The sequence below is a fragment of the Herpailurus yagouaroundi genome, unplaced genomic scaffold (genome assembly GCF_014898765.1).
Source record: "Herpailurus yagouaroundi ecotype Mexico unplaced genomic scaffold, PumYag 438, whole genome shotgun sequence".
Lineage (NCBI taxonomy): Eukaryota > Metazoa > Chordata > Mammalia > Carnivora > Felidae > Herpailurus > Herpailurus yagouaroundi.
The window spans coordinates 15724-20954 of NW_024412655.1; the positions used below are offsets into that span (position 1 = coordinate 15724).

The following is a 5231-nucleotide window of genomic DNA, read 5'->3' on the forward strand; positions in this document are numbered from 1 at the left end:
CCATGACAGTGCCCGCTTCGGGGGCCAGTAGCTGTGGCTCTGGGGGTTACACATGGCACAGGGGAAGCGCATGACCACGTCCCCGAGCCAGCGGGAGGGCGCCAGGGTCAGGGGGCCGCTGTCCTATTCCCAGCTCCCGTGTCGGAGTAAAAGCACTGATTTTGAGGGCAGACCGTAGTGTCTCACGGACGCGGTCGAAAAAAATAAGTGGACAGACACAAGAGACAATCCCAAATAATCTACAGATTAAGCATTATAACAAGGAGGTAAAGTTAGCAAGGTCACTGAATAAAAGGTCGCTATGAAGCTAATTTTCCTTAAACGCTAAACAAGTTTGAAAATTCCACTAAAAATCAAAATCATTTATAATTCATCCCCCCAAAATCGCATATGTACCTAGAAGTGTAAATCGTGCAAAAGGTGCACCAGACCTCGAAAGTGAAAATCACAAAACCTCCGAGAGAAATTAAAGAGCGCTTGAAGAACGGAAAGCAGCCTCACACAGACCGGAAGGCTCGCTCTGGGGAGACCCGGTTTCCCAACGTTTATCTACGCGGCCCGTGGTTCCACTGAAATGCCAGCAGGGTTTCCACAAATCTAGAGGCTCAGCCTCAACAGAGTGGCGATCCTGGGCATCGTCCCTGCCCCTGATCTCGGGCACGGCGCACCGTCTTGTACCGCGTGGAGGATGCTTGGGGCAGGTCTTCCCGGGCGCTCACGGGGCACACGCTCGGTGGGCCGCGGGTTTCCTGCAGGTCTGCACCTCTCGTGAGCTGGGCACCAGCCTGAGCCCCGCTTTCCCGACGGCCTGGGAGGGCAGAGACAAGGTCTCGTCCCCAACAAGGTGCAGACACGCTTCCTGCCTGCAGGAGGCGCTGCAGACCCTCCGCGTTCCGGGCCTCTGGCGCCAGGCACGCACAGGTGCCCCGCACGAGACCCTGCGGGGCTGGAGCTCAAGGCCGCGGTCCTGCACACGCTGCTGTGGACCACGGCCTGCTCCGTCTCGCGGTGGCCGTGAACCCCGCCTGCCGTCTGACTGGCTGGCTTGCGGTCGGGAACGTGGCCCCCTCAGTTCGGACCTCTGTCTCATCGCGCTGAGGGGTGTCTGTCTGTTTTCACCACGAATGGCATCGGATTTTGTCCAATGCTCGCTTGTGATTTCTCCGTAAGATCAGGTGGGTTTTCTCCCCTGTTCCGCTCCCATGGTTGATCACATCGATTCGTTTTCAGATGTTAACCCAGCTTTGAATCCCTGGTATAAAGCCCGGCTTATCAGAGCGCATCATTCTCTTGACACGTTGCTGGGCTCCGGTTTGCTGAGGGCTTTGGCCGTGTTGCCTCGTGCACCTCCTGCCCTGAACACTCACACCAGCAAAAACATCCTTGAGAACTGCGGGGCCAGTACATATATTTCCAGACAACAAAGACTGCAGGGGGGTCACCAACCGCGTGCCAGGCCGCAGGGACGATGGAGTGGGGGTGGTTTTCTTCCAACAGAGGCGGCGGCTCCAAGGTGCAGGGAGGAGACTGAGGAGGAAAGGGTAAATGTGGGTGAATCCACAGAGAACTGGACTCCACAGAGCAAAGGTAATAACGGACAGCGGGGGGTTAAATTTTACTTTAAATGAGAGTCACAATGTGGAAAGCACCCGTGCGGGATGAGGACCAGCCCCAAAGGACCTCTGTCCTCGGCCACGCGTGGAAACGGTAAAATAACTACCTCTGACTTGATTTTTGTGAGTCAGAAATGTGCATTTTCGTCTCTAGGGTAGCCCCGAAAAGCACCCTAAAATCAGGTTGATACCTCACAGGTGGGAAAGAGTAAAAATTAAGTTTTGGATCAATGGAGAGGGAGGGAACCCACAGAAAGCAAATAGTGAAAAGGTTCATTTAAGCCCAAACAGTGGACATCAGATATAAGCACACCAAATACCCAGTTAGAGGACAAATGTCCTTGACAGGCTGCTTTTTAAAACTTAAAAAAAAATATTTTTTTAACCCCGCATATAAGAGACACACGTTAGAAATAAAAACACAGAAACCTTGAAAGCAAAGGATAGAAAAATAAGTAACCTGCAAATCAAACACTGAGCACAGATTTCTTAACCGGGACAAAAACACCGAGCACAGCGTGAACAGGGCCAATGACCTGTGCTGTGCCCTGCCTGGCGCCCAGGAAGGGGTCACACAGGCAGTGCCAGCCGGCGTCTGTCCCCAGGCTGGCTCCGAGGGCTGACGCTCCAGGGTAAGCAGGGAGCTGCCACAAAACGGTAACGAAAATGAAAAGATGGAGAGAGAATAGAGAGGCATGAGGAGGACCCTGGAACGGGCACTTTTCTAATCGACCAGTACACACAATAAATGGTTCTCTGCCTCGTTAAAAACGCAAAGTAAAAGCAGAGAACGATAGTCACACACATGGCACGAGAGCCAGCCGGGCGACCCCACATTCAGGGAAGGACGGGAGGCCGTCAGTGCTCCTGCACGTGGCTCACACGCTGCTCCCACCCACTGAAGCTGGACGATGTCCCGTGACTCGGCCGCCCCACTCCGAGGGCGCACCCGGAAATGCGCCCAGATGCACACCTGGCTGGACACACGCAGGAACGTTTCCGGAGCGTCGTGGACCCGAGTGCCCCTTGACAGTGGAAGACATAAATGAACGGTGACGACAGAATGCTATTAAGAAATGAAAATAAAAGGACTTCAGCTGTGGCCAACGGTGTGACCCTCACAAACACGACGTGGGCTGGGAACAAGCCAGACAGCAGAGGACACGTCCCACCTTGTTCCACTTAGATGAAGTTCATCTTCATCTTCGAAGATGAAGAGCAGGCAAAGCTGACCTCTGGACTCACCAGTCAGGACAGCAGGTGTTTGAAGAGACGGGGCGATGTTCGGAGAGGGGGTGGCAGGCTCTGGATTCGGGGTGGGAGTCGTTTAGTATCAGGACCCGAGTGGCGGGGACCTCGCTGTGCTCACATTGTGATGATGTCACGATCCGTGTGCCTGTGATCTGTGCATTTGACCGTCAGGCTGGCGCACTCCGTTAAAGACAAGCTTGTTCAAAAGTCGATGCCGGACACGTGCTCCTCTGTCTCCTGTCCTGAAGCCCCGCGAACGTTCCTGAATCCATTCGGCGAATTTGCGGCGCTCCTGTTATGCCTCAGACACTGTTCAAACACGGGGAAGGCAGGTGAATGAAATGTTCATGCTTTACGGAGCTTAGGTCTGGGGACAGCGGGGGAGGCAGGAGAGAGAGAGAGGTAAATGAGTAACTGGAACATCAACATGATGGATAAACTGGGAAGGAAGGAAGGAAGGAAGGAAGGAAGGAAGGAAGGAAGGAAGGAAGGAAGGGGGAGGCAGAGCAGGGGGTGAGCGAGGTAATGGCAACACTTCTGGAGGCAGAACCCTGCCGAGACCTTGTCGTTTGAGCAAGGGTCTGAAAGAGGTGAGGACACGTAGGGATGGCAAGGGCAGAAGCCACAGGCACGGGCTGGGGTGTGGGAGGGACGCGTAGCTGGACACACAGGAGCCGAGGGGGCCGGAGGGGCTGGTCTTGCAGCCCGTGGAGACGGGGGAACAGCGGCCCGGGAACGTGTGCAGAAGACCAGCCAGCCCAGCAATCACACGAGGTGCCTCTTGCTGCCGTGGTGGACAGATGAGGCGCTCCAGAACTCTGGCTGGACCGGGCAAAGTGTGAGGACGGGTCTGCACACGCGTGCGGCCTGGGGAGACCAGAGCAGGGCTTCTGAGGGCTTAGCCAGCGGCCACACTCGGAAGGCAGAGGGGTGGGGGCGGCGGGTCTGGGGGAGGTGAGCACCTCGTGGCTCTGGGTGGGTCGGGACGTTCCAGGCGCCCATTAGACCCCCCACAAGTGGGGACACGAGTGGCAGTAGGGTGTGGGAGCTGGGCAGGGGGCAGCCCCGGGCAGCGGCAGATACTGCCTCCAGGCGCCAGGCTGCAGAAGCCCGTCTGGCCTCAGGGTAGAGGACACAGCCCTGCAAGGACGGAGGCCCGGCGGGAGTACTGTTTCCTTAAGAGAATGGTAAAGAATTTTAAAACTATGTGTTGGTTGCTTTGATTAAAAAATTAATTTTAGGGGACGCCCGGGTGGCTCAGTCAGTTGAGCATCCGACTTCAGCTCAGCTCATGATCTCACGGTTCGTGAGTTCGAGCCCCACATCAGGCTCTATGCTGACAGCTCAGAGCCGGGAGCCTGCTTCCAATTCTGTGTCTCCTTCTCTTTCTGTCCCTCTCCCCCTCGCGCTCTGTCTCTTTCTCTCAAAAATAAATAAATGTTAGAAAAAATATGTTTTTAATTAATTTTAGGGGCACCTGAGTGGCTCAGTTGGTTGAGCGTCGGACTCTTGGTTTCGGTTCAGGTGGTGATCTCAGGGTCATGAGATCGAGCCACACATCGGGCTCTGCACTGACAGTGCTTGGGATTCCCTCTCTCCCTCTCTCTCTCTGCTCCTCACTCTCTCTTTCTCTCTCCAGATAAATAAATAAAGCTTAAAATAATAATAATAAATTTGAAACTTAATTTTAAAATACTAAATAATAAAATTAGTCTAAAATTAATTGGAAATTCACAGTCTTCTAAATATGCAAAAAGGAGGTGGATTCTGGGCACTGAGTAGATGAGCCCCACTGACTGCGGCCACGGGCCTCTTCCCAAGCAGCAGCCACTGAGAAGTGGGACCGGCTAGCCCTGGCCATGCTGGGACCAGTTCCTAGGAATGCCAGGACGAAGAGGCAGGCAGGAGCTGGGATTCAAATTATAGGGACCAAGGGAGTGGAAGACATCACATTTAGAAACTTCAGAAAGTAGTGCAGCCACAGCCAGTGGGAGGTGACCCTGTGCCAGCATCTGACCTGACCCCGGCAGGTACGTAAAACCCCAGGCCCAGGAGGCTCCACACCTGAACACCTCCCCTCTGCACCTGCGTCTCTGACCCACTCCGCCCACAACCCACCAGAACCATGGGCTGCTGTGGCTGTTCCGGAGGCTGTGGCTCCGGCTGTGGGGGCTGCGGCTCCAGCTGTGGGGGCTGCGGCTCCAGCTGCTGTGTGCCCGTGTGCTGCTGCAAGCCCGTGTGCTGCTGTGTGCCAGCCTGTGCCTGTTCCAGCGGCGGCTCGTGTGGGGGCTCCAAGGGAGGCTGTGGCTCCTGTGGGGGCTCCAAGGGGGGCTGTGGCTCCTGTGAGGGCTCCAAGGGGGGCTGTGG

The 5231-nt window shown here is 55.4% G+C and overlaps 1 long non-coding RNA gene across 1 annotated transcript in view; it reads right to left on the reverse strand.

The window, feature by feature from the left end:
- Positions 1 to 223: 223 nt before the first annotated feature.
- LOC121022786 (uncharacterized) overlaps positions 224 to 5231 on the reverse strand; it is a 37466-nt gene continuing 32458 nt past the window's right edge. Inside the window, exon 3 of the long non-coding RNA XR_005787107.1 lies at positions 224 to 3173. This is a non-coding gene — a long non-coding RNA (uncharacterized LOC121022786). The remainder of the gene's footprint in view (positions 3174 to 5231) is intronic.